This window comes from Symphalangus syndactylus, chromosome 7, assembly GCF_028878055.3.
Source record: "Symphalangus syndactylus isolate Jambi chromosome 7, NHGRI_mSymSyn1-v2.1_pri, whole genome shotgun sequence".
Lineage (NCBI taxonomy): Eukaryota > Metazoa > Chordata > Mammalia > Primates > Hylobatidae > Symphalangus > Symphalangus syndactylus.
The window spans coordinates 126,962,216-126,980,291 of NC_072429.2; the positions used below are offsets into that span (position 1 = coordinate 126,962,216).

An 18,076-nucleotide genomic window follows, 5' to 3' on the forward strand; every position below is an offset into this window, starting at 1 on the left:
TGTGCCAAAGTTCCAGAGCAAGAGTTCCTGGGTTCTAATCTTGGCTCTGTGGCGTGATTTTAGACAAGTCACTTAGTTGCTCTGTGACTCGCTTTTCTCATGTATAAAATGCTCAGTAACTGTGTATTGACTGTTGAATAAAGGATAATAGTGATACTGAATTCATATGATTGTTAGGATCATTGAATGACTAAACATTTTATAAAATGATTAGAACATTGCTTGGCACATTGTAATTGGCTGCAGATGTGCTTGTCAGAGTAAAATTAAAAGAAAAGTAGTCACTATTATAGGCTTGGGTTTGCATCTTGATCCCATCATTGGGCCACTTGTGGTATTTAAGCAGAACCTTGACCCTTTCACTACTGAGGCTCATAGAGCATGAAACTCCCCATAAAATCTGTCTCAAAGCAGCCACAATGGTGGTTTCTTTTTGACAAAAAAAGGCTCCTTAGAGAACGTTGGCTTGCAAAGGAGAGGCTGTGACTACCAAGTCGTGTCAACAACTGAATGGCCGAAATACCCAAACTTGCCCATGCAAATGGGCTTGGGTCTCTCCTGGCAGCTCCCTTTGAAGGCTCTAGACTTATCTGTGAACTCTTTTTTTGAGAGGGTCTTTCCAACTAGTGATTTATTCTTTGACTCTCCTCATACCTTTCTTGCCAGAGAGTGAGAGTGAGAAGGAAGGGCTAATGCCTGAGCTCCTGCTCTTTCTATGCAGTGAGGGTCAAGATCCTCAGCTAGTGTTTGAGGGAACTGGTGTAACCTGGGTCTCTCATTTTCTACCATCCAAGTTGCCACCTCTGTCGAGGTCCCACTGTAATTTGGGCAGCCACTAAGCAATATTTTGAAACATACCTTGTTCATGGGTTTAAAGGATCAACTGGTAGGTGTGTCCATTAGCAAATCCTATGGAACAAATATCTGCTCTTTTTACCCCCTACTTACCTTCTCCACCAAGGACAGTTCAGACAAAGTTGTCACCACCTTTAGCCTGATTTACTGCAGGAGCCTCCTAATCTATCTTCCTGTTTCTACTCTATCCTTTATACCCCCTTGGCAGCCAGGGGATCCTTTAAAAATGTGAACCAAAGCATGGGACTAAACCACTCAAAATCTTCCCATGGATCTCATCTCAGATTAAAATCCTAAGTGCCTTCTCTGTCCTTAGTGAACCCCAGGTGCACGCTTCCTCTGCCACTTTCCCCCCTTGTTTATCCTACTTTCCACACTGGCCTCCTTGCTGTGGGCCAGACATATCTGAGACCAGTGTGGCTTCAGGGCTTTTGCACATACTATTTTCCTTTTCTGGAACACTCTCCCTTGCACATCTGCCTGGCTCTCTGCTTAGATGTCAACTCTCAGAGAGGCCTTTTCTGACCACTCCCTCTAAAAGAGTTTCCCCCGCCCCTCATTTCCTATCATTATCTGTAGTACTGATGACTTGTGGATGTTATTACAAATTTGGTTATTTTTTGCATCCTCCAGCAAAATGTAAGCCAAGTGAAGAATGAGGTATTGTTTTGTTCATCAAGGAATCCACAGAAACCAGAACATTCTGTAGCAGGTGATCACTAAATACTTGTTAAACTACAAAAGGCCATTTTAGGTTAGACATAAAGTATAGCTGACACAATTCTAAGCCTGATGTTTCTTATGAGCCTGCGAAATTGGCCCCGAAACCACTTCCCAGAAAGCTCTAGATATGTTCTGAATAATGGGAGCAATGCTGGACCAGTGTTTGAGGTTCCAAAGTGAATACATGAAAATGAAAATGAAGCTACATGTGACTGGATGAACCCTCTTGCATTTGTTTAAAAATCCTCTTCCTCATGATTAGTTCACACTCTCTTTTTCTTGCTTTGCTCCTAGGCACCAGACAAGTCATTCCAAATATGGGGTCTTGGTACCAGTCAGAACGAGGTTCCCATCTGTGATGGTTTAAAAACAAAATGACCTTGTTCCTTGATATTCTTCTTTCCATTGAAAGATGGGATATATGACTTTTCCTTGAGTCTGTGCAGGCTTGTGACTGCTTTATGCAGCTCCTGCCTGGTTTTCTGAGCATACTTATTCTGGGGAAAGCACTGAGACTGTCGAGCTGAAGAGGTCCCTGGTGGGTGCCCTTGTTTGTAGCCTCAGCTGAGCTCCCAGCATCAGCTAGCAACCTTGAGAGCCGCCATCTTGGATGCACATGTAGGCCCTCTGCACCTTCAAAAGTCGGTGGCCCGGCTGACATCTGACCACAAGGGCATGGGAAACTCCAATTGAGAACCACCCAGCCAAGCCCATCCCAAATTCTTGACCAAAAAAATCATGCAACATAAAACAATTATTGTTTTACAGCACTAAGTTTTGCAGTAAATATGTAATCCACAATAGTAATGAGAACCCCACCTTAACTCTTCCTCCTACGTACTAGGCAGTCATGAGAAAAACCTTTTTTTGAACACTCTGGGCATCAGATTTCTTATCTGTAAGTTAAAAGTGATAACATATATTGATGTGGTTGTTGTTTCAAGCAAAAGCAAGTTTTGTCCAAAACCTAGCATGCTTCTCCACACAAACAATATTTTCTCAAATTTAAGATGCCTTCATTTTATGACTCACCCTTAATTCATGTGTACTAAGAAACAAATGCTTCCAATGAAACTACTGCATTACTGTATGCCACTGGTTGTAGGACACATACCTATTTTGGAGATATTGAACTTTGAAAAGATGTATGTCTTAGCATCTTTGATTTAAAGACTGATTAACATAAGCACCTAGCTAAGCCCAGGCAAAAAACAAGATCCCCAAGATTAGAGTTTGTGAAGTGTAAGAGGAGACGATAAAGCAAATGTACCTTTGTATGAAAGTCTCCAATCTGCCATTCTGTTTTATATGATAAAACACAAAGATTAGTACAGACATCCTTGTGGTCCAGACAAAAAGTGCCTTCTTTGTCAGCCGTCAAATGGTTAGAATTCAAATGACATCACGTCACACTTATTTAGCCAAAATGTATTTTGCAAAAGGGATGAAGTCAGATCCCTAAATCTGGCTGTGAGTCGATAAGTTGTTTTCAGCAGTAACTCATCCCTAGTAATAGTAATAGTCCAAGCCCCATTTCTCTTTGGTTCTTGAGAATTTCCTTTTTTTTAGGACACAAACTAGTATTTCCTTGAGTATTCCAGCCAATGGGCAGAAGGGGTCTAGGCAGTGGGCAAAAGGATGACACAGGGAGACCCAGGGCCACATCTAGTGGGACAGAAACATAAGCATCAGCTTCCTAGCAGGCTTGATGCTAAGTGTTCACATGGAGCTCTGCAGTTAGTACAGCTGCCCAGAGTGCTACTATGCTAATCCTCATGTGAAAGGCAAACCTACTTCAGGACCAGAGAGGTTAAGTCTCTTCCCCAAAGTCACACAGCTTGATTATGTCAACTTAGACCATCAGACACCAGAGCCAGTACTTATACCCACAGCACTGTACTAACCAGAATGTTTGCAAAGACACAGAAATAGTCATAAGAGGCTCCAACAAACCCAAAGCTCACACCACAACAGCTGTCTTGTCAGCTTTACCTAAACAGAGAATTTCTTTTAATCCATACCATCTTACTTTGTTCAGTATGGGTTTTCCAATAAGGCCGTTCTTACCTCCTTCTCTTTCTGGTAAAAACCAAAACATCCTTCAAGACCCAGCTCAAATGGGACAGCTTAACTCCTTGTTCCTACAGGGTGGGCCCTGGCTGTGTTTGGCTCCAGCATATTGTCCCTGGGGCTGCGTGGCTGGCTGTCCTGGAATTGTTGGGAGTGGTTTCTGTTGATTACTCCTATTGGACTGGAAGTTTCTTGAGGTTCTGGAGTTAGACTGAGTTTGACTCTATGATTTACAGCTATGTCCTTGGACAAATGTCTTAGCTTTCCTGAGCTTTAATTTTCTTATCTACTTCCCAGAATTGTCCTAATGCAGCATCTTTGCTTAGGTTGCACGGTCAGTGCCCAATATTGTTTACTGTTATGTGATTGGCACTTGTGGGGCATCTTTGTGCATTTATCTCAGTCTTCATCAGCCCTCTGAGGTAAATTCTTTCACTACCACCCCTTTTTCACAGATGAGGAAACTGAGGTGAAACCTCTTGCCCATGGTTCCACAGCTCAGATGTGACAAAACTGGGCTGTAATCGTACCTTTTTAAACTCCCTTCACTCGATGGAATCCCAGTGAAAGCCTCCATGAACTGATTGCCAAGGATGTTTTGTCATGTATCAGTCTCTTTAGATGTGTTTTAATTCAGATCCTAATTTTCTACTCATTTGTGCCTAGGTGACTTTATCCTAATTTGCAGGAAAATGATGCTGCAACCAGCTTTGTCTCTGTAAACTGTGGTTGTTTACACATTTCAGGCATCTGGCAATAATGTGTCTCTCCACCTGGCGCTTATGCGTGGCAGATTATTAACACCACAACTGCCCATTTAGTTAATGAATCAAAAACATGGATCACTCCTATTATTGGCCTTGAAGAGCTCAGGCAAACTCTTAAGCAGAACTAAGGGCCCACCTCGTTTTCCAACCCAAAGAATGCCAGGGCTACGCCTGCTATTTACTTTGAATGATTGGCTCACCAAGGTTTTTGCTGGTTTTCTGTGTTGCTGCAATCATGGAAACCCTCTAACTCTGCTGACATTCCTGATGTGCCACTTTTTTTTTTTTTTTTCTTTTTTTGAGATGGAGTCTCATTCTGTCTCCCAGGCTGGAGTGCAGTGGAGCAATGTTGGCTCACTGCAGCCTCCACCTTCCGCCTCCCAGGTTCAAGCATTCTTCTGCCTCAGCTTCCCGAGTAGCTGGGATTGCAGACACGTGCCACCACGCCCGGCTATTTTTTGTATTTTTAGTAGAGATGGGGTTTCACCATGTTGTCTAGGCTGGTCTCAAACTCCTGACCTCAAGTGATCTGCCCACCTCGGCCTCCTAAAGTGCTGGGATTACAGGTGTAAGCCACCATGCCCAGCCGCTACTTGTTTTTTTTCCTCAAGACATAACAGTTAAATTCCCCCCCAAAAAACAAGTTTGATTTTATTTGCCAGAGAATATTCTGAGTAAGCAGAACAAGATCCATTACTAAATCAAGCCTCACCCCACACCTGGGCAGCCCCCTCAGCAAGGTAGGTGCCTTGTTTGGCAGAATGGTGGAGATCTTCCTGTCTAAGCATGGATCTGGTGAAAGCCCATGGGCTCAGTGCAGGGGCCAGGGTTAATTCACGGTCCCAGCTCATGGTGTAGACTGGCCAGTGAAAGACACACTCAGGGCTTCAGCAATGTCCTTGGCTGCTGGTTTACCTTCACTTTCAGCAGCAGCAGAGGGGTTGGTCATACCTAAGGTGGAGAAAGATGTCGGGGCAGGGGTTGGGGGATGGAGCTAATATTATTGAAAGCCCACTTTGTGCCAAGCACTGAGCGAGGTTCCCCATTTGCAGGTATTTGGGAATTGTCTACCTACTTACTATTGTTAACTTCTAGTCTCTTTCCATTGTCCTCAGAGTAGATGCTGTGCATGAATTCAGTCCTTTGAAAGTGGTTGAGGTTATTTTATGGCTCAGTGTCCTGTGACGAATGTTGCATGTGCACCTGAAAAGAATGCGTCCTCTGCAGTTTGGGGATGGAGTGTTCCGTAAATATCAACTGCGAAAGGTCCAGTACTCAGCTGGTATAGACTCACTGTTCAAGAAAAACTTGTTCTTTCATTTATCACCATGATTACCAGATACACCCACAAGCAAGAGGCTATTTTGCTAGTTGTGTAGACCAGCGGTTTCGGGAGGGAATGTAGTCTTCACTCTGCAGTGAGCTCAGAGGAGGAGAGAGGGAAAAAGTCCATGTGGGTGAGAAGGCACTGCCAGGCCCTGACCCCAGGAGGCAGGTGCTGTGCCAACTTGTCCTCCATGTGGCCCAAATAAGAAGAAAAGGCCAAGAACTCTGAACAGATCACTGAGGCCAGGGGAAAATATCTTGAGATTTCCTGGAGGGAGGGAAATTTACCCATGGAAATGAGAGAAGCTATGTGTGGTAAGACCCCTTCTCATCTCAAGCACTTAGCCAAAACTGATCTGATCAGAGACCTACTGTCTTAGTCCATTTTGGCTGCTACAACAGAATACTTTAAGACTAAGTTCATTTCTCACAGTTCTAGAGGTTTGGAAGTCCAAGATCAAGGTGCTGATAGATTCTGCGTCTGGTGAAGGCCCATTTCCTTGTTCATAAATGATTACTTTTTTGCAGTGTCCTAATGTGAAGGAAGGGGCAGGAGAGCTCTCTGAGGTCCCTTTTATAATGGTACTAATCTCAGTCATGAGGGGTCCACTGTCATGATCATCACCCCCCAATACTGGTACTAATCCCAGTCATGAGGAGAGCTCCACTGTCAGGACTGTCACCCCACAAAGGCCCCACCTCCCAATACCATTACCCTGGAGGTTAGAATTTCAGCGTATGAATTTTGGGAGGACACAAATGTTCAGTCTATAACTGGGATGCAAGGATTCAACATTGCCCCTGCCCTTCTGCAATTTGCAGGCCATGAGGGCGTACAGATGATTAAACACACAATTACGCATAGCAGGGTCGGGGGGGTCATAATTGGAAAAGTATGTTGAGATTAGAAGAAAATCATTCTTTCTTTGTTTCTCCCTCTCTCTTTCTCTGTTACACATATTTGCAGACAAACCAGGAGGATTTCCACAGGGAAAGCTGAAAGGGGAAAACAACGGGATCCTAGCTATAAGAAACCGTTAGAGAATGATTTCATGAAGAGTAAGGAACATGTGACTTCACTAGGGCCTCACCCACGAGGATCAGAAATGCTTGGAACATTTTTTGTACCATAAACCCTCTTGGCAAACTAGAGAAGCTATGAACACGTTTTCAGAATAATGCTTTTAAAATGCATATAACAAAATCCTCGGATTTTATTTCAAAGGATTGCAAAGAAAACCAATCGTGTTGAATTCAGTTCTACGCATGGGCCTTCCCCTCCACCTCACTCAATCTATGGGACAGGGACCTGGATGTTTATGGAGTAGTGGGGAGATACTTTGCAGACAAAGAAAAAAGTCTTTCCCAGGGCCAGCAGTTTTCTATATTTATGGAATTTGTTACCTCCAAGGAGGGCCTGACTAGAGTTTTTACTTTCAAATAGGTTTGGGTAACTCCACAGAAGACTGTCTTTACCTGCGTTTGGTGAGCTTACGGTTTCTGTTTCTTTTCTCAAAAGACTGTGTGTCCAAACTTCCAGAAAGTAGACATATTGATGCAATTGAATTGCCCACCTTTTACATTTCCCTTATTGTTCCATGGATGGGGTATAATGAATTGGCAACGGAGGGAAGAGAAAAGTTAAAGGCTGACTTTGATGGGGGGCCAAGTCATCAGAGAGCATGTTTCTTAGGGAGCCTTTGGTCACTTGTTAGGCTTTGGAATCCTCTTTGGGAGTTCACCAAATAGAGTGCAGCCCAGGAGGATGGGGGGCTGAGGAGAAGTCAGAGGTTCAGGGAAGACCCAGGTCATATTCTGGGAGGTGGCAGGGGCTGTGGTCCCATGAGATCAGACACCAGGTATGAAGGAACTACTGGCAGACACTTTGCTCATTAATGTCACCTCCCATGCTCATTACCACGCTAGGACCTGGGGTCCCCACTATACCACTGAGACAACAGTTGCTAAGCATAGTTAATCCAAGATCATCCAGTGAGCAGCAGTGGAGCTAAGATCTGATTCCACATAATCTAGGCTCCTAAATATTTTTTTTTTCTATTGCCACATGCCCAGCAGCCTCCCTGTGGCATGGAGGTCATGGGTGCAGCTTGTGGAGTCAGGTTGCCAGGTTTCGATTCCAGCTCCTCTATTTAAATAGCTTGATGATCCCAGCTCAGTTCCTGATCCTCATCTGTAAAATGGGAATAATTTGTTCACCTTTCCCACAGACTTTCCTGGAGGATTAAAGGGAGAATGTATCTAAAGCTCTGAGCACACGTGCCTGGCATGTGAGTGCTCCATAAATGTTAGTGACTGTAATTATTATTAGCCCAGCAGGACAGGGAGGAGTGTTAGGTCCCTGGGGGCGATCACTCCTCTGTTTACTCCTCGGACTGTCCGGGCCTGGCAGGCCTTCATGAGTTTGTTTTTCCTCTCCCAAGGTTGCCCTGGTGCTCTGCAGTGACCGGCAGGGCTGAGACGATTGTACAACCTGCACTCCGGGCCAAGTCCGGTACTCGTCCCGGCTGTCGGCTAAGCCTGCACTGCTATGGGTGAGGGAATCACTCCTCTCCGGCTGGCTTTCTCACGCTGGAGAAGCCTGACCTTTATTCAGAATCATCCTCCAGCGCCCGCATCACACAGCACCCTGGCTCACCCACCCCTCCCCCAACATGTCCTTTACATTCTCATCTGGGGAGATAATGGGGCTCCAGTGTCCCCAAGACAGCTGCTTTTCCTTTCTTCTTCATTCTTGATAACTCTCTGTTCTCCAGAGGTGCTGCTTACACTCTAGAGGGATACAGGAAAGGGCGGTAAGGTGACAAAGAAAACAGCTGGGTTCAGTCCTGGCTGCATACTCAGTGTGGGACAAAACAACTGCTCTACCTTTAAAGTTACTTATCAGGATAATATATAGTATTTCATGTATATATACATACATTTATAATAATATGTAATACAGTTAAGTTGTGAGGATGGTAAAAGCTTAGCTCAGTGCCTGGCACGTCATAAGCACCCCACAGGTGCCAGCTGGTATCATTAGCAGTCATAGGAAATCTCAGGGTGTGTCTCCATTCCAGGCTTTGTGGCCTGTGGGTCTGAGTGTCCCCGTTGTCCTGTGGGGTTGCTGAGAGCTGTCCTCATAAGGTTGTGAGGGTGGGAATGTGAGAGGAGTTTGAGACAGCTGAAGCCCAACAGGTCAGCAACTGGACTGAGCTGTCCTCTTCTCCCCTGGGCCGTGTGCAAGCTTTGGGCCTGGTGGTGACACTTACCCCTGCATCCCACCGGGCTGGCCCAGCTGACCCTCCCAGTGCAGGGGCTGGGAAGCTGCAAAGAACCCTTAGGCTCAGAATTTCCAGCTGTCCACCAGCCCCCCTGCTGTGTCTCGTTTATTTTTCTCTGTCTCCTTTTCCATCTCCCCTTCCAGCACCTTCTGAAAGTCCCTAGTCTTGTGCTACCAACACACCAACCTTTGCTCAACTGTCACATCAGACAGATGGCTCAGGTGTCCCCAGCTCCCTGAAGCTCTTCCCTTCCCCTCCTCTGGGCAGGGGCCTTAGGCCTTCCTCTGACTGATCCAGCACACCTCCCAGTGTCCATACTATTAGGTTGGTGAAAAAGTAATTGCGATTTTTGCCATTAAAGGTAATGGCAAAAACTGCAGTTACTTTTTCACCAACCTAATAACTTTTGCACCACCAGGAGATCTGCCATCTACTCAGTTTTCCATCCTGCTCTCTGGGACTTTATTATTTCTGTTCTTTCTGTTTCTTGCTGCCTGCAGTGCCCCCACCTCCTTTGGCTGAAATGCTGCCCTCTTCCATCCTGCCCAGATGCCTCTTACAGCAAGTTTTTCCGACTGCTGCATCTGGAATAATACGTATATGCAACTTTAAGATCTGTCTTTCTTTTTTGGTCTTTTCATATTTTTTTATTTCTATTTTGGTTATTTGCTGCCATATTCCTTAAGGAAAAGATTCTACCATCACAACGCCTAAGCAGCTTGGATCACGGAAAGAGCTTGGGCTTCCCCCACTTCTGTTCTCTCATCAGTAAAGTGGGGATAAGCATTGTAAATAACCAACCCTCTGAAGAGTTGCTGTAAGGCTTGGCCGGACACAGTGGCTCACGCCTATAATCCCAGCACTTTGGGAGGTCGAGGTGGGTGGATCACCTGAGGTCAGGAGTTCGAGACTAGCCTGGTCAACATGGTGAAACTCCATCTCTACTAAAAATACAAAAATTAGCCAGGCTTGGTGGCAGGTGCCTGTAATCCCAGCTACTCAGGAGGCTGAGGCAGGAGAATCTCTTGAACCCAGGAGGCGGAGGTTGCAGTGAGCTGAGATCACGCCATTGCACTCCAGCCTGGGGGAGAAGAGCAAGACTTCGTCTCAAAAAATAAAAATTAAAAAGAGTTGGTGTAAGGCTTGAAAGAGGCCTTTGGCATGCATATCACCTCCCCCAGGGCTCTGCACATTTTTTTCTTTTTTTGAGACAGAATCTAGCCCTGTCGCCCAGGCTGGAGTGCTACGGCACAGTCTTGTCTCACTGCAATCTCTGCCGCCCAGGTTCAAGGGATTCCCCTGCCTCAGCCTCCTGAGTAGCTGGGATTACAGGTGTACACCACCACGCCCAGTTAATTTTTGTGTTTTTAGTAGAGACAGGGTTTCACCATGTTGACCAGGGTGGTCTCAAACTCCTGACCTTGTGATCTGCCTGCCTCAGCTTCCCAAAGTTCTGGGATTACAGGCATGAGTCACCATGTCCTCCCAGCTCTGCACATTTTAAGGAACCATTGAATAAGTGATTGAATGATTGAATGGATAAAGGCCTTTACTGTTCTACTTGAAGTTGTCAAAATGGATAGGTTTTTGCTACAGTCCTCGCCACCCCTCCTAATGCTACATCAGCAGCATGGTGTACGCACCTGCAAACATGCACCTACAAACCTAGGCTCTGCGTCAGGTTGCCAGGTCACCTAAATGAATTCTTCTAAAACTATGAATTCTTCTAAAACAGGGGTCAGCAAACTATGATCCGCAAGTTAAATCCAGTCCACTGCCTGTTTTTGTACAGCTTGCACATTAAGGATTTTTGCTACATTTTTAAATGGTTTCTTACATAGAAAATGTTACATTTTTAAATATAAATGTAAATTAAATGCAAATATAAACATTTACATTTTTAGATGTTTAAATAAAAAAATCACAAGAAGTGTAATTTTATAGCATGAAAATTATAGGAAATTCTATCATTAGCATTTATAAACAAAGTTTTATTGGCACACAACTATGCTTGTTCATTTATGTATTGTCTACATAAGCTATAGTTGGTGTGTGTAGAGCTTTCACTCAATGATGGCACAGTTGAGTAGTTTCAACAGAGATGGGATGGCCTACAAAACCAAAATATTTACTACTTGGCCCATTACAAAAAAATTTTGTGCTGATCCTTGGTCTATGAAACAGGAGCAATGATGAATACCTACCCATCGTGTGTGAGTAAAATGTTAAAGTGCTTGATATCAAGTGGGCACTCAAGAAAAGTTTTTTCTTCTACTCTCTGTTCCTCCCTGTCTTCATTCCCTTTCACAGAGGGCTCTTTTATTTCAGGGTCCAAGCCATGAAAACCATAGAAAAAGGATGACAGGGAGACTCTGAACCAGTGCCATGCCCTTACCAGGCCTCAAAACAGTAGAGCTGTGTTTGTCATCTCCACCTTCCTGCTCCAGAGCCTCCCCCAGACCTCTCAGTCTATGGGACTGTTGGTAGACAGGCAGAGTTTAAATCCATTGCATCTTTTGCATCTCGTGATTCCAGACGTGGATGGGGCCAGACCTGCATGGCCTGCCCTGGAGAGCAGCTTCTATTAGGTTTATCAGAGGCTGGACAGTCAGTGTCCACTGCATCTTTTCTTGCTTTGGGTGTTTTAACTTGGGCTGCTGTTGCATAGGAGATTGCAGCTGCAGTTTGGCTTGGCTAAAGATGAGATGCAGCCTCTGGGTTGAAATTGAGGGTCCTGATTCTGCTTTGAGAGATGGTATGGCATCCTGAAAAGAACCGAGATTTGGAATCTGTGCTGGAATCCCAGCTGTGCCCCTCACAAGTTCTAGGATTCGTACCTTTTTCTTTTTCTGAAAAGTCGGGGTGATGCTTTTTCTTGGGGTGAGGGTGGGGTGTTGGCAGGGTTCTCCACCATGTAAGTTTGAGGGAGCAGGGTTTTGCATTTTCTTGCACTGAAGCCCAGCTTCTAGAACAGTGCCTGGCTTGGGGGTGAGCACTCAGCAAACACCTGCCTTAGGAAGGAGATTAAAAGATGTAGAGTTCATGGCACACGATAGAATCTCATTAAGTGGTCACATTGCCATTGTCTTTACTCAACCAGGATTTGGCACACTGTGGTCCATAGCCTGTTTTTGTAAATAAAGTTTTATTGGAACATAGCTATGCCCATTTCTTTACATATTGTCTGTGGCTGCTTTCCTGCTATAGTGGGGGAGTGGAATCGCGAGACAGAACTGTGCCCTGCCGAGCCTAAAATATATATTGTCTGGCTCTTTACAGCAAAACTTTGTGGCTTCTGCTCTGAATGTCAGGGTGACCCTGTCTGAGGATGATCGTGGATTTCATTTTCCCTTGTTTGTTAGTGTTGCGGTCAGTCACAAGTTGAAAACAACCAGCTTGAGGTACGCATTCTCGATACACTTTCTAAGATACTTATGGAGACTTTTCTTTTCCGCTCCAATTCTGCCACACTCTTTCGGCATGGTCAGAACTGGCTTCTCTGTGCCCTCCAGATCTCATATGTATGATGGTGTTACTTTCATTTCTTTGTAAAAAGAAACTCAACCCACCTGTCAATTGCTGGTGTATTCATTAGAGATTAACCATGGGTCCTGCAACAAGTAGGCTCGGGGCACAGAGGACATGAGTCAAAATAAAAAAAAGATAACCAACCAGGTACAACTGTGCTTTGTAATATTATAGAATAGAATGCTGATGGGGTACAGGAAGGAGTCCACTGTGTTTGTGGGGCACAGGGTACATAAGATTCTGATTTGCTTTTCCATCATGGTGAATGGCATGATCTCAGACACCTTAGTTAGCTTTATTCAAACTCAGTTTTCCAATCTGTAAGATGGCAATGTTCACTATATGCTGTCACTCTCTTTGATGGGCAGGGCCCACAGTTAGGAGCCTCTCAAGACCTTGGTATCTAGAGCAGTGAAGGAGAGCTTTCTGGAATGAGTGAACATGTGTCAAATGCTCTGAGGTCCTCACTTGAAGGGTGCCCTGTCCCCTGTACCAGCTGAGCAATGCAGGTGGGCCACCATCCTGCTACCATTTTATAGTCAGTGGATCCTTTTTTTTCTCTTTCTCTCCAGAAGGACAGAATAATGGGCTCCCAGATTCACAAGCCCCACCAAGAGGATCACCCCATGAACTCTTGGAGGCTGAGGAGTTCACTGAGGCTACTGCATCTTGAGACTCAAGATGAAGACCCAGCTTGGGGCTGTCAAAGGTGCAACCTGCCAGCTGAGACCTCCAGGGGTCAAGCCTGGGCCCTTTTGCCTTGTTCATGGCTTAGGCCAGTGCTTAGCATATAGTAAACAACTTGTAAATGTTTATTAGAGGACGTATGGTGGGTCATCCCTTCTGAATGGCACACTGTCCATTGTCATTGTCCTCAGGGGCTCCAGCCTTAGGTGCTTCTTAAACTGCGATGGGAATGATGGCCGCAGGTGGGCCCAGGGCTCAGCGTGAGAGCTCACAGCAGGCTGTGCTCCACCCCACCCGGGCCCCCAGTCTTGCCATGTTTCCTCTGCCTCACCAGGCTGGCCTAGAAACTGCTTCCAACTGAAGCCAGCCAATATACCTGCCCCTAACCACACCTACAACTCTAGGGTCACCCTTAGTCTAGATCAGTGGTCCTTAAACTGTAGCCTTTGCTGGGCACAGTGGCTCATGCCTGTTATCTGAGAACTTTGGGAGGCCAAGGCAGGTGGATCACTTGAGGTCAGAAGTTCGAGACCAGCCTGGCCAACATGGCAAAACCCCATCTCTACTAAAAATACAAAAATTATCCAGTCATGGTAGCGCACACCTGTAATCCCACCAGCTTAGAAGGCTGAGGCAGGAGAATCACTTGAACCTAGGAGGTGGAGGTTGCAGGATGCTGAGATAGCACCACTGAACTCCAGCCTGGGCGACAGAGTGAGACTCTGTCTCAAAACAAACAAACAAACAAAAACTACAGCCTTTGGGCTAAATCTGGTCGGTGTTCTGTGCTTATAAGAACTCTGAGTTAAGAACAATTTTTATGTCTCTAAAGGGTTGAAGAATACAAAAAGAATATTCAATAGAGACCATATGGCTAGCAAAGCCTAAAAATATTGACCTTCTGGCCCTTTACAGAGAAGGTGTGCCAGTCGCTGGATTAGGCAGTGCTGACCGCACCCCAGGCTCCCTGTGAAAATTTCAACCACACAGACTCATTTCCTTTCTCTTATCAACACTGAGGCAGGTGTGATTATCATTCCTTGTAAACATGGAGAAAGTAAGGCACGGAGAGATTTAACTCGTTTACCTGAGAATCTACTAAGTAACAGAGCCAGGGTTCAAACCCAGGCAGTCCAGCTTGAGTCCATACTTCCTAGCTGCACTCTGGGCCATCAGCGTAGAGATGAGCTTCAGACAAGAACTCCCCTCTTAAGTTTCTTCCCTCTCCTGCCCCACAGCCAGTGGACAGGCGTTTTGCACCCCAGCCTGCCCCCAGCCAGCTCCTCCTCAGAGATTTCCTGCAGGGACTTAGACGGGGCTCTGGGACCACCCTCCTCTTCTGCCCTACCCGGCACCTGGAACTCTGCTTGATCCTGCTCCCTCTGAGGCTGGACACGTCTCCATGAGCCAGGCCTGAAATTGTTCCCCTCTCTGGACCTCGGGGCCTCCCTTCCTAGGGGCAGTTCCTGTGTCCCCTCTCCTCTCTGCCTTCGCCCTGCTCCCACCATGTCCTTGGGGCTGGATATATAGCGTGCAGCCTTGGGAACAGGGCTGGGCTCAGGGGTTGGGAACAGAGGCCCAGGGCTCTGGCTGACCCTTTCTCATCCCCAGGAGGAGAAGCTGCTGTGTTTAGAGTGTCACAAAGAACAGTGCTGGAGGCTTCAGAAACCTCGGGAGATTCTGAACTTCTAGGCTGAGCAAATGGGATGGTGCCTCTGTGATCAACAGGCCTGGCAGAGGGGTGCAGGAGGGGGTGCAAATGGAAAGACAGTTGCCAAGGGGAACAGAGAGCTTTTCAAGTCACCCTTGTCCCCTCCCCACCTCACCATCAGGGCTAAGACTAAAACCTCACCATCCGGTTGCAGCCCCTCGGCCCTGGGGATGGAGATTAGTGCACGTAGAGTGAAGGTAGAGAGGCCATGTTCTGGTTCTGTGACCTTGCACAGGTTACATAACACTCTGTGCCCCACTTTACTCGTTTTTAAAATGATGAAGATGATAACTACCTGGCAGGGTGTCTTATATTAGAGATAATACGGTTCCTGGCACTTTGTAAGCACTTGGTGTGAAATTGTCTTCTGCTGCTCCCCTTCCTCAGTCCACCCCTCCTCTGCAGAGGTTTCCTCCATGCTGAGCAAGCTGGCAGCACCTAAGTTCCTGCTGGGTGCATCTCTAGTGCCTTCTACCCAGGCCTCAGGACCCCTCAGGGATCCTGGCCCCTGTGGACAGGGACTTTTGTGCCCTCCTTCTCTGTTACCAGCAAGAGTGAGTCCTGCACTGAATTTCCATGGGATCATTGCTTGCTAACATTTGTGAGTTACTGTCTAGAAAGCAGCTTTTCTGGCCTTTTCCCATTAATTTCACAAAAGTTATCTTCCTTTGCCCTTACTACAGCCCTGTGAGAGGTTCATTACCCCATTTTACAGACAATTAATACTCCGAGATGAAATGACTCCCCCGGGGTCGCCTAGCTAAGCAGTGGAGAGTGGGCCTCCCACCCAGGCCTTCTCACTCTGACTCCTGTTCTCCGCGTCATTGCATATGGCGACATGCAGGTCACATGATCACACATCCCTAGCTGATATGGAATTGTGAGCTTCTCCTGGATCTTCCGAGGAAGGATGCTTTCAGGAGTGCTTTGGAATGAAGGCAGTGGAGGCCAAGAGACCTCTAGGTCAAAGCCAGGCAGGAGGGTCCTCTCAGGGGCCCAGCCAACAAGTTGCATGTCTCCCTCAGAGGCTTGAAGAGGCAGAACACCCCAGAGGAGCCTGGGGCCACCACACAGCGTCACTGTGGGAAAACGGCGGCAGGAAATGTCTTCTCACATGCGCGCTCCACCTCAGTCCACGCCTTCCCTCCTTCTGGAAGCCTTGCCTGACCACTGGCCTGCCCCTTCTATGGGAATCACTACTGACCTTGCAGCTTACTATAGACTTATATGTATGCAGAAATATAATTTTAATTACTTTTGTATTGCTCCAAGAGTGATACCGAATCATGATAGAAAATTTAAATAAACAAAATAGCCAAATACCAGTAATCACCCCAGTCAAATATACCCAGCTCACATTTTGATGTAAAATCTTCCAGTACATTTTCTATGTGTATATATATATATATATATATATATATATATATATATATATATTTTAGGAAGGAGATTATATTTTACATGCTGTTTTCTAAAATGTTTTTTTAAAACTGTATCATAAACATCTTTCCTTATAATTAAATAGTCTTCTACAACAAACTTTGCTAATGAATTTTTTTTTTTTATCATGGTCACTGTTGTGTTACATGCATCTTAGTTTAGCATTCTCAGTTACATTGCAAGCAACTTAAGCACTCAGGTTCCCCAGCCAGCCGCAGGGTGGGTTTGTTCATTGATTGATGGTTGTATGGGGTGGAGGAGGGAAGTAGAAAGTGAGTGATATTTGGGTAAGCAAACCTGGGTTTAAATGCTGAGTCTGCAAATTCCATAAATTCTCCTTCCCTCCCTCCCTCCTTCCCTCCCTCCCTTCCTTTCTTCCTTCCTTCCTTCTTTCCTCCCTCCCTCCCTTCCTTCTTTCCTCCCTCCCTCCCTTCCTTCCCTCCCTCCCTCCTTCCCAAAACAAATGCCTTGTTGGATATTTTATGTCTTTATGTAAATATGCACTCATTTGAATATAATGTGGGCACCTCCTCTGAGTGGCCCTGAGCTTGGTTCTTGGATGTGGCAGGTGCACAAGAGAAACCAGGTCTCTGCTCTCCTGGAGCTCGATGCATCCAGTGTGGGGCACAGACCCAAATCAAGGCAACAGACAAAACCTAATCAGGCCACTAACTTGTGTTTAAGTACAACATCCACATGGATGGGAATGAGAATTACAGGGGAGCACACTTGAGCTGGGGTCCAGCAAAGCCCTCTCTGGGGAGGTGACAGTCAAGCCCAGACCTAAAGGAGCCTGCTACAGGGAGGATGGAAAAGATGTTCTGACAAAGGCCTTGAGATGGGGAAGGCTTTGGTTTAGATGAGAAACGTCAGTTGGTCATCCCCTCTCATCCATCCTATTAAAACCACCTTTGCAAAAGGTATATCAGTGAGAAAATTATAACAGTAAGCTAAGCTAACCCACCCTCCATCTTGTCTTTCCCTTAATTATTCCTGGGCTATTGGATCAAGCTAACTTTGGAAGACATTTAGGCTACAGTTTAAATGATAATAGGCCTTGCCCAAAACTCAACCACTTTTGTAAAGCTGATAGGGGGCCATCAGGGTGCGGGGAGGAGGAGAGCATGAATCCTACTAAGGTGCAGACATTATTCCAGAGGTTATAAGATACGCGACTTTCCCAATTACTCCTGTGAATAACACTGCTATTATAGATTGGCCTTTTGAGACATCTTTCCAGGTTTTTTGCATATCTGACACCCATGGCTCCACCTGGAACTGATGGCTCCGCGCAGAAGCAATTCAGCCCCACAGGAGGACAGCTTCAACCCATTACGATTTCTTCTCTGCCCCAACCAATCAGCAGCAAGCACCTGTTACCTGTCCACCTCAACCCCTTCCCCCAAACTGCTTTTGAAAAATCCCTAACCTGTGAGCTTTGAACAAGATGATATGAGTACAAACTCCATCGCCCACGTGGCGTGGCCAGCCTCGTGTCTATTAAATTCTTTTTGTACACAATGCCATGGTCTTTCTTGATGCAGTGGGCAGGAATAACCCCTTGGGCAGTAACAAATTTGGAGTCTCGTGGGATTGTGCTGGTGGCTACCTGTGTATGATTCGGTAGCCCCCCCACTGGCAACAGGCCTGGAGGCCAGCTCAAGCAGCTGCCTAGTTCTCCTGGC

General features: G+C 46.0%; 2 protein-coding genes across 6 annotated transcripts in view; both read left to right on the plus strand.

Moving 5' to 3' along the window:
- Positions 1 to 16,263, plus strand: part of LOC134737084 (uncharacterized) — a 311,572-nt gene extending 295,309 nt beyond the window's left edge. Inside the window, exon 7 of the mRNA XM_063642413.1 lies at positions 15,796 to 16,263. The gene's annotated coding sequence lies outside the window, so the exon portion shown is untranslated. The remainder of the gene's footprint in view (positions 1 to 15,795) is intronic.
- LOC129486815 (uncharacterized) overlaps positions 1 to 18,076 on the plus strand; it is a 225,527-nt gene that overhangs the window by 45,697 nt on the left and 161,754 nt on the right. Inside the window, exons 3-7 of one of the 5 annotated variants that reach the window (XM_063642972.1) lie at positions 7,186 to 7,226; positions 8,183 to 8,293; positions 12,305 to 12,426; positions 13,126 to 13,262; positions 14,479 to 16,263. The gene's annotated coding sequence lies outside the window, so the exon portion shown is untranslated. Of the gene's footprint in view, positions 1 to 7,185; positions 7,227 to 8,182; positions 8,294 to 12,304; positions 12,427 to 13,125; positions 16,264 to 18,076 lie in introns of those variants that run through there. The other 4 variants (XM_063642974.1, XM_063642973.1, XM_063642971.1 and 1 more) reach the window with 4 other exon arrangements.